Below are 10,077 nucleotides of genomic sequence, written 5' to 3' on the forward strand. Positions count from 1 at the left end.
TATTTGGGTTTCAGCTTCCAAGAAAGGAGGGGTGGGTGGACCTTGAGCAGCTACAAGAAAACATTGCCAGGTAGGGTTGCCAAGTCCAATTTCGGAAATATCTGGGGACTTTGGGGGTGGAGCCAGGAGACTTTGGGGGTGGAGCCAGGAGACACTGGGGTGGAGCTAGGGGGAGGGGGGGGACGGCTGCCGCCGCCGCCTGTTCTCCGCTCACCGAAGCTGCTCCTCCGAGATGGGCTCAGGCTGAGCCCATCTCGGAGGAGCAGCTAAAATGAAGCCGAGAAGAGGCGGCCCTGCTCTTCCAGCAGTTTCTGCAGGAAACACCGCTGGGCAACTGGGCCTCCGAGGACGGTGTGCGGCCGCAGAAGCCGCCCGCCCCGTCTCGGGGAAGCCGCGAAGGCAGCAGAGAAGGGAGGGTGGCAAGGACAACCCACCGGGCCTCGGCAGCTCCATCCCCCCGGCCTCCCTCCCTCCCGTGCCGCGGCGGGGCAGGGCAGGGCGCTCACTCACCTGGGGTTGCTGGGACTTTGGGGGGGGGCAGCGGCGGCTGTGCTGCTAGAGGCAGCTGACCACGCGGTCGGTGTAAAGGATGGGCTTGAGGGTGCGCGAGCGCTACAGGCGCAACGGGCGGGGCGTGGAGACCTTCTGCTACGGCTGGCCGCAGCACTCGCGCACCCTCAAGCCCGTCCTTTACACCGACCGCGTGGTCAGCCGCCTCCAGCAGCACAGCCGCCGATGAGGAGCACATGGAGCGCGAGCGCAGGCGGCCCCCTCAAGCCCCGCCTGTGATGCTGTTCACCCCCAGCATCCTCCCCGGCAGCCCCTGACGCCGCCAGCAGCAGCAGCAGGACGCCGCTTCTCCCCCCGCTTCTGTTTTTTGGGGGAGCGGGGGAAGAGGCTCGAAAACCTGGGGTCCCCCGCTAGAGCGGGAGGGTTGGGACCCCTATTGCCAGGCCCAGTGACAGAAGGCTGCTGTAGCTTCTGTCTGCAGGGTCAGCCCTAGACTGTCTGTCACCCTAGGCAAGGCTAACTTCTGGCGCCCCCACCCCCACCCCGCACGGATAATATGACTGAGTCATAATTCAGCACTCCCAGAAGACCAGTGCCCTAGGCAATCACCTAGTTTGCCTAGTGGCAGGGCTGGTCTTGCCTGTCTGTGTTAATACCTTGCGTCTATGGAATGAGCTTAGACTTGTACTAGACAACTGGTAGAAAACTACCCAAAGGTCCCTATTTTGTACCTGAGCCTGCCTTGGCAGGGAGAGCGGGGTTTAAATTGAACAAATAAAGATCTCAAGACACAAAAATGCTTCATGTTAGGGATCACTGATTTATAGTAGCAATCATTTAAACTGATTTATATATGAACAAATACATCCCATAATGTCTTACCACTTGCAAAATGTTTTATGTGAAAATTACGTCAGCTGGTATGAAAGCTTTGTTTGGTCTGAGTCATCAGACCTGGGATTGTCATGTGCTGTAAACCTCCGTGGTTGGGACTGGTTTTGAGATGATCAGTTATGTTTACATCTCTGCATCATGTCTATCACATCAGCTGCTCTGAAAGATTATGAATTATCTCAGTATAACAGCCTAATCCTGCATAGACATCTCATTGTTTGCAGGCTCTAAAGATATTCCCACAGATATGTTATCACTTTCACAACTATACCATTGCCCATTTGCCACTGCAGACAGGGCTGCCATGTGACAGCACATCACAGACACAACATTTTTTCAATTGGAACTCTTTACTATGATTTATAACAGAGTGGTAAGATATAGTCTGATCTACAGGCTTATGTAGCAATAGACGTTAAATCATGCTAATTGAATAATGGCTGCATAGTAGGAAGGTGTGGCACTAGAAACTTTCTGAGAAACCACAGACATTACGTATAAGAAAGAAAGCAGAAGCAGAGCCAGGTAAGGAAACTGGTTACCAAGTTCTTGAGAAATGTCTTACTTCCCCAGAAGTCTCAGTGTCATTTTACTGGAACCTTTTATCTTTGTATAGTCCATATCCTGAGATAGAGATCACAATGTATACATGGGTTATTCCCCACTTTTGTAATGTCTGGGTCACTCAGTTATTCTTCATGATCCAGATGACATGTGTTGCAACCCGTTACTTCAGACATCTCTTGTTGCAATTTGTTTCTTATATTGTGCAATAGCAGTACAATATACCTGAATAACATGAAAGGGACCAAAATAGGAGTCGATTGCACCTTTAAGACCAACTTTGGTCTTAAAGGTGCAATAGACTCCTATTTTGTTCTACTACTTCAGACCAACACGGCTGCCTGCTTGGATCTATCTACATGAAAGGGACCATGTTCCAGGGTGACTGGTTACCCTGTAGAGCCCTGCAGCCAGGAAGCTCATGTAACACATCCATGTATGGTGGGATATTTGACTCTTAAGTGCAACAACAATCAGCTAGTTTGTTGTGAATGATTATATAGCACAATGTAGTATCCATTCCCAGCCTGCTCCCCCAGCCTCTTTCTATCAATCTAACCCTTTTTTGTCCCATCTTTCCTGCAAGGAATACAGCAACCATAGACACACACACCATTTTGTCCTTACAACAACGCTGTTCAGAAGGCTTAACTGGAGAAGAACGGGGCTGGCACAAGGTCGTCCAGTGAACTGCATGGCAAACTGGGGATGGGAATTCAGGCCACTCAGGTCCTAGTCCAACACTCTAACCACTATATTACATTGACTTTTTCCAATCTAGAGACTTCTGTCCCTGCCAGTGTAGCTAAGAGGGAGGGAGTTAATGGAAAAATGGGCTGTGAGAATTTGTCTAGGATATTAAAGGTAAAAGTTCTTGGTGCCTCCAAGAAATGTGGAGATAGCAGAAAACTGGAGGGGCGACACAAGGGAATTATGTATGCAGCTAGCATCTGGGTAAACAGTGCCTCAATCACCATCCATGTTCCAAAAGGGGAAAAAAGGAGTCCTATTTGGAAAGGAAAAGAGTGGCGGATGGACATAAATGAGTAAATTTGGTATGCAACATGTAAAGATTAGGTAGTATTTGTGAGTGTCCACACCATGGGCATGCATTTTACCAGCATTAGAAAAGGTCAAAGGGGATTTCTGCCCACAGATAACGTCAGGTGACATCACTTGTCTATATCTGTATGGACAGGAAGTGTGGGATAGCAATAGGGGATATAATGCAGTGTCACCCATGGTGTGGATTTACTTCAGTAAACTCATTTCCACATGACAGTCCTGCAGCCCCTCAGAAACACAAAGTCATCCTGATACAGATTTCCCATTGGTCTTCAGTCAAAAGCAGCAAAACTGCCTCCCACACAACCTCATCTCAAAGAAACCATTCAATTGTCACTCTGATTTGAAAATTTCACCCTCTCTATGGGCCTTGTTGACTAGAACTCTGCAATATGAATAAGCCTGTTGTCGGCAAATAGTGCCTTACCTCCTAAAGAGGTGAAGGATTTTGAGTTTCATAACCAGAAATCAAAATGGATTCTCACTGGATAGATTCATTGTAGGATTTTATTGTGTGCTTCTCTTGTGACTGATGTTTTAGATGTTAACTCCAAATGCTTAAAGCTCAGCCTAGGACATGTCAGTGAACTGGAAAAATATACTTTTGGTCTGAGTTGCTGCTAGGACAATAGATTCAAGATGTTAAATCTATAGATAAAGTATCTGTGTGAATGTAATTTCAATTTTTAATGCTAATGTACTTACTGGATTCTGAGCTCTCCTTCCAGATGTTGGATTGAAATCCTACTATATTCAGATGGGGTAAATGGATACTTAAATTCTGCATTTTTTCCTCTCATCCTATGTTTCACTTGCACAGTCTCTTAGGACTTAGTCACTAGTCAAAAGATTGATGGCCCAATCCTATGTTCTGCTATGCAGGGTAAAATATGGATGGGGCAGGTACAGGACTTTCTGAGAACATAAAAGTAGCCATGATGGACCAGGCCAATGGTCCATTAAGTCTAGCATACTCCTGTTTCTAACAATGGCCAATCAAATGCAAACAGGAAGCTGTTAAACAGATCCCATAGAGAACAGCCTGCACCTGCTGACTGCTTCTGGCTATCAAGAGCATTCTGCCTCTGAATTCAGGGGCCCTATGTGACAATCATGGTTGACAGCCGATGATAAAACCTGTCCTCCATGAATAATCCAACCTGCTTTAAAATCCACATAAGCCAGTGGCAGTGAGTTCCACAGGTCCATAACCCATTGTATGCAGTAGTACTAGCACAAGTTCAGTTTTGTTAAATGTGGTACTGTCTGTTTGTCAGCTTTTTTATTCCACCCTCCTTCCAAGGAGTTCATGGTGGATGTCCACATTTCTCCCCTCCACCATTTTATCCTCATGTTGCCAAAATGGGATCATTAACCTGGCATGTGCCATTCCAATTAACACACACAGGTGAGGCACTCAGTTAAATAGAAAAAACTTTATTCCAGGAGTAAGAGGGATACAGAAAGGCAAATCATCTCCACCTCTTCTGCTCCCCCTTGATTGGAGCTGGGTTGGGCTTTTGTAACCCACCACGAACAACTTTTCTTTACAGATGTGCAACCTGCATTTTGTTCTGTTCCCATGGCTAACTTCTGCATGTCAGCAGGCAAGCAGATAAGCTTCTTATCTCATTTGAGACATACTGAGAAGACCATTTGTTCTCTTCCTCTTCCCCTCCCCCCCCCCCAATATCCTCTCTGTTCCTTTGTGCTCAGCATTTCTTGGAATGTTCCTGTCTCTTACATTCCAGAAAACTGTATCAAAGTTAACAGAGTTGAGCAGAGGTGCCCAGAGCACTAGCTGCCTGCCAAAATCTAACAAAATGGAGTTACTCTTGCCCATCATTCACACAGCAACCCTTTGAGGCAGGTTAAACTGGCCCAAAATTGACCAATGGGATTCATGGCAGAGCAGGTTTGGTTCAGCACTTTATCCACTGTACTACATGGGTTCTTTCAACACTGGTATTGAATCCATGTAGCATTATAACCTATAATTACTGGATATAATTTTAACATTCCAGCAGAGGACAGCAGGACCATCCCATGTGTCAGGCCAGTCACCAGGGCAAAGGAAGCAGAGCAAGGCAAGATGTCCTTGCAAGATTTTACTGAAAGGAACAGAACATTAGAGGCTTGGAAAGGTACATAAACCTTTGCAGTCCGGCACCGAGGAAGACTCTTAGAATCTTCCCCCACTGGGATTAATGTTTTTCTCCTTGCAGTTGGTCTGGATATTGCCCTATGACAGCATGAAAAATGCTGTTTATGGTGCACAGTTTAAATAAGGGTGACGGCTCAAGGATTATTGGAAAATTACAGCATTCAACTATTCATGGATCCCCTTCCTCTTTAATAAACTGTTTAATACTGCTCGGCCTTTTAAAACAGTTGTTTTCTTTGTTATTTTATTGTTAAAACCCTTTGCTCTCTTTCTTCTCTTCCTTTTATTGAATGTCAAGGGTTTAAAGAATGTTTTGGTAAAGGCTGTTTTACAGAGCCGCATGTCTGAATATTTATAGGTGCACTTATGTATTTGAATGCTGTTTAAGCTATCTTGTGAAGGATAAAAAGTGTCAGGCAACTCATGAAAATTTGTCAGCCACCAAGTACCCACCATCTCTTCTCTGGCTCATCTCTTCATAACAGGAGGTATAAGTATACATCAGGGGTGGCCAAACTGTCTCGGGATCCATATGTGGCTTTTCCACACATATTGTGTGGTTCTTGAAGCTCCCACTGCCCTGTTGGCTGGCTTGGAGAAGGCATTTATCTCTTTAAATCACTTCTCCAAGCCAAGCTAGCTGGTAGCTTGGAGAATCCATTTAAAGTTAAAGTTGCTTTCTGTCCACCTCTCCCTCCCTATTTGCTTTCCTCTCTCCATGTCTTGCAGCTCTCAAACATCTGATGGTCATGTCTTGCGGCTCTCAGACATCTGACATTTATTCTGTGTGGCTCTTAAGTTAAGCACGTTTGGCCACCCCTGGTATACATTAAGATGCTTGTCAACCTTGCACAGCAAGACACTCTGCTTTATTTTCTTTTGAACTGCATCCTCTAGTCCCTCCCTCTCCTCATCATAATGATTCTGTGTTAAACAAACTCTTCCCAGTAGACTTACTGCTCTGTGCAGTGTCATTATGGACCCCCCAGGAAGCTCTGACTTCTGGTTGACAAGAGGTGCAAAGTGTCTTGTCTTACAGGAACTAAACAAGGACTGGACTGCCTCTGCCCTGCTGCCCTGGATAATCCAAGTTAGCCAATCGCATCAGAATTTGGAAGCTAAGCAAAGTCAGCCCTGGTTAGTATTTGGATGAGAGAACAGAACACTAAGAAAATCCAGGGTCACTGCACAGAGGCAGGCAATGGCAAACCACCTCTCTGAATGTCTCTTGTCCTGAAAACCCTATGGAGATTGTCATAATGGTTGCAATTTACAGCAAAAATAAAAAATAGTCCCCCCTAAGGGGATGCATCATTGCAGATTTCTCTCTCCCTCTCAGATGGCAGCAACAAGGGCTTAATTAGACGATTTGTTAAACCCCAACTCAATTTGCATTTAACATGTGACCCAATGTTCACCTTTAAAATTGGGGGGCACAAATCATCTCCTAAACACGTGTGGAGGCAGGAGGAGCCTCAGCATTCTCTCCCTTCTGCCCTGTGTGCAGGATAGGGTTGCCAATCCCCAGGTTGGGGCAGGGGATCCCCCAGTTTGGAGGCTCTCCCCCCCGCTTCAGGGTCATCAGAAAGCAGGGGGAGGGGAGGGAAATATCTGCTGGGAACTTTATTATTCCCTATGGAGATGTATTCCCATAGGAAATAATGGAGAATGACTCCACGGGTATCTGGGGCACTGGGGGGGCTGTTTTTTGAGGTAGAGGCCCCAAATTTGCAGCGTAGCATCTGGTGCCTCTCCCCAAAATACCCTCCAAGTTTAAAAAGTTTGAACCAGGGGGTCCAATTCTATGTGCCCCAAAAGAAGGTGCCCCTATCCTTCATTATTTCCTATGGAGGGAAGGCATTTAAAAGGCATGTGGTCCCTTTAAATGTGATGGCCAGAACTCCCTTTGGAGTTCAATTGTGCTTGTCACAACCTTGCTCCTGGCTCCACCCCCAATGTCTCCTGGCTCCACCCCCAAAGTCCCCAGATATTTCTTGAATTGGACTTGGCAACCCTAGTGCAGGAAAAGGGGTGGGCTGTTTGACTTACTGCATCTGGCCAGAAAGGCATGTGGAACCAACCCCTTTATGCTTCCGGAAGCACGCAGGGTACAAGGGAAGGAATGATGAAGCTCCTCCATCAGAAGGTCCTTGCACTGTGGTGGCAGCTACTGCCAAACAATGGTTTAAAAATTCTGCACTGCCAATCAGGTCTCCAGTAGACAATTAGGAGCCCTGCTAGGCAAAAGTCTCACTGGCCCACATTCTTTGTGAGTGCCAGGAAAGGTGTCAGCTGATGCCATGGTGCCCATGGGCATTCTGTTGGGGACCCCTGATCTAATCAGTCTCTATAAGCATTTCTGAGGTGCTAGAAGTGGTAGCTGGCCCTGCCACAGCTCCAGTCCTACGCAACACCCATAGCTAATGCCCACCTTGTCCCACCATTTTCAGCCCAATCCAGTTGCAAGGGTCCCTTCTTTTTATGTGAATAAATAAACAGAATTATTGTGGCTCCTTAAAGATTAGCAGGCGTTTATTTCAGCAGAGAACCCACTTTGTAGATACACACCACTATGCTCTACTACTCCATGAAGCTTATGCTACAATGGGGAAGGAGGAAGAGGAGATATGGATTTATACCCTGCCCTTCACTTGGAGTCTCAGAGTGGCTCACAATTTCCTTTCACTTCCTCTCCCCACAACAGACACCCTGTGAGGTAAGTGGGGCTGAGAGAGCTCTTCAAGAACTGCTCTTAAGATAACTGCTCTTAAGATTACCCTGTGAGGTAAGTGGGGCTGAGAGAGCTCTTCAAGAACTGCTCTTAAGATAACAGCTGTGAGAGAACTGTGACTAACCCACGGTCACTCAGCTGGCTGCATGCGGAGGAGGGGAGAATCAAACCCAGTTCTCTAGATTAGAGTCTGCTGCTCTTAACCACCACACCAAGATGGCACCAACACTTCTTTTGATTTTTGCAGCAACAGACTAACACAGCTATTCCTCTGCAATCTCTTCTTGACAAATCACAGCCATGCCAAGGCATTGGACAGGATGACTGGTAAATTCCAGTGAGGGTAATGGTGATAGTCTGTCGAAGTAAAACCCAAAAAAGGCGTCTGGTGACAGTTGGCAAGGGCAACTATGCATTTAAAGCCAGGATACATTTTATTTCTTTTGAGAAGGATAACAGTGTTGCATCATAAACTATTAATAATTTGAGAAAGACTTTTTAAAAAAGAGGGGTAAATCTCAAAAATTGGCAGATGGACATGGAATGAGCACTGTTAGAAAAAAGTCAAAACATCATGCAGCGTTAAAATCCTAGTGCTTCAAATAGAGTGAGAGAGAGATGAATAAAATTCCCCAGTTACCACACATCTATTTATTTCTTGCCAATAAACAGTTCTGGATCATAAGTCATGAATTATAAATACTAAATTGAACATGTAACTGGCCAACCTTGGGATGCAACCGTGCCAACCAGTTGCGAATTGCTGGCAAGGGAAGGTCAGCTTCTGCAGAAAAACAGAATTCAGATCTCTGTGAAGGTCTCCCATTTTCTTCACAGAAGAAACAGCTGTCACCTCACTGGGATGATGTAATTGCCATTTAGGTAGTTTTTGCCCACACATTCATAGCCACATCTGATTAATGTGAGCTATTAAAAACCCACTGCAGATGCTCTTAGAATACAGTGTGATTATTTATTGATTGGATTTGTAGGCTATTTTGAGCTCCTGGGGGGGGGGGGGGATAGATGGATGGACAGAAAGGTGGATCCAATCAGCCCACTGGTTCAGTGAAGAGGTTGTCCTCTTTGACCACCAAAAAGTCTATGTTGTGTGTTATAATGGGAACTTGGGGAGACCCTCCAAATTCAGCAAAGAGCAGATCCAAACTGCTTGTGAAGGAATTGATTTATAACAGATAATACAACTTGAATCTAAAGACATAACGGCAACAATTCCTCAGCTGCTTCTTCCCACATGAGTAGGCAGATGACCTTCAACATTTAACTCTTTCTTAACTGTATCATCCTGTGTAACTCTTTACAAAGCCAGGGATCATGGAGCCTGCGTGACAGAAAGGTATGTGCAATGGGAGTAGGGTTGACAACTTTCAGGCGGTGGTTGGAAATCTCCTGCAATTACATCTGATCTTTAGGTAACAGAATTAGTTCACTTGGAGCAAACAGCTGCTTTGAAATGTAGTCTCCAGCTCCATGGCATTATACATCCTGCTGAAGTCTTTCCCCTCCCCAAGCCCTGCCCTCCTGAAGTTCCATCCCCAAAATCTCCAGGTATTTGCTGGCAACACTAAATCAGAGCTGTAGTAAGGAGGGTAAACGGGAAAGCTGGCTGGATCAAACACAGAAAGATAGACAAAAGATGAAGAAGATAGGAAATAATAGTTTGCCACCCTCAGATCTGCTAGACATCAATTGATTTAGGGGGGACAGTGTTGTTTTTTATTTTATGTAACATGCTGTGTTTCTAAGATGTGTTTTTCATCAGCAAAACATACTATCCAACAATACTTGTGTCTTATTTTATTTTGGCTCAAACTAGTTTTATATAACTAGCTTCCTGCATCACAGCCTGCCTTTTGACATTTTTTTTTGTCCCTGAATGGGAAGATATAGTAATACCATTTTCAGCCTTCAGATAGCAGTTCTTCTCTTAATAGCACCTTCTTGGCCATTTGAGGCCTCCGATCATTCACACTTGCCCTGAAGAAATTCCCTTCTGCTTTCAGCTAACAGGAATCAATTTGGAATTGCAGATGTGGAATCTAGAGATGGATCCAATTACAAATAATTCTCCTCAGCATCTTCCTCTACATATAAAACAGGGGTGGGGAATCTTTTTCTACTAGGGGCC

The sequence above is a fragment of the Heteronotia binoei genome, chromosome 7 (genome assembly GCF_032191835.1).
Source record: "Heteronotia binoei isolate CCM8104 ecotype False Entrance Well chromosome 7, APGP_CSIRO_Hbin_v1, whole genome shotgun sequence".
In the NCBI taxonomy this organism is placed as follows: domain Eukaryota; kingdom Metazoa; phylum Chordata; class Lepidosauria; order Squamata; family Gekkonidae; genus Heteronotia; species Heteronotia binoei.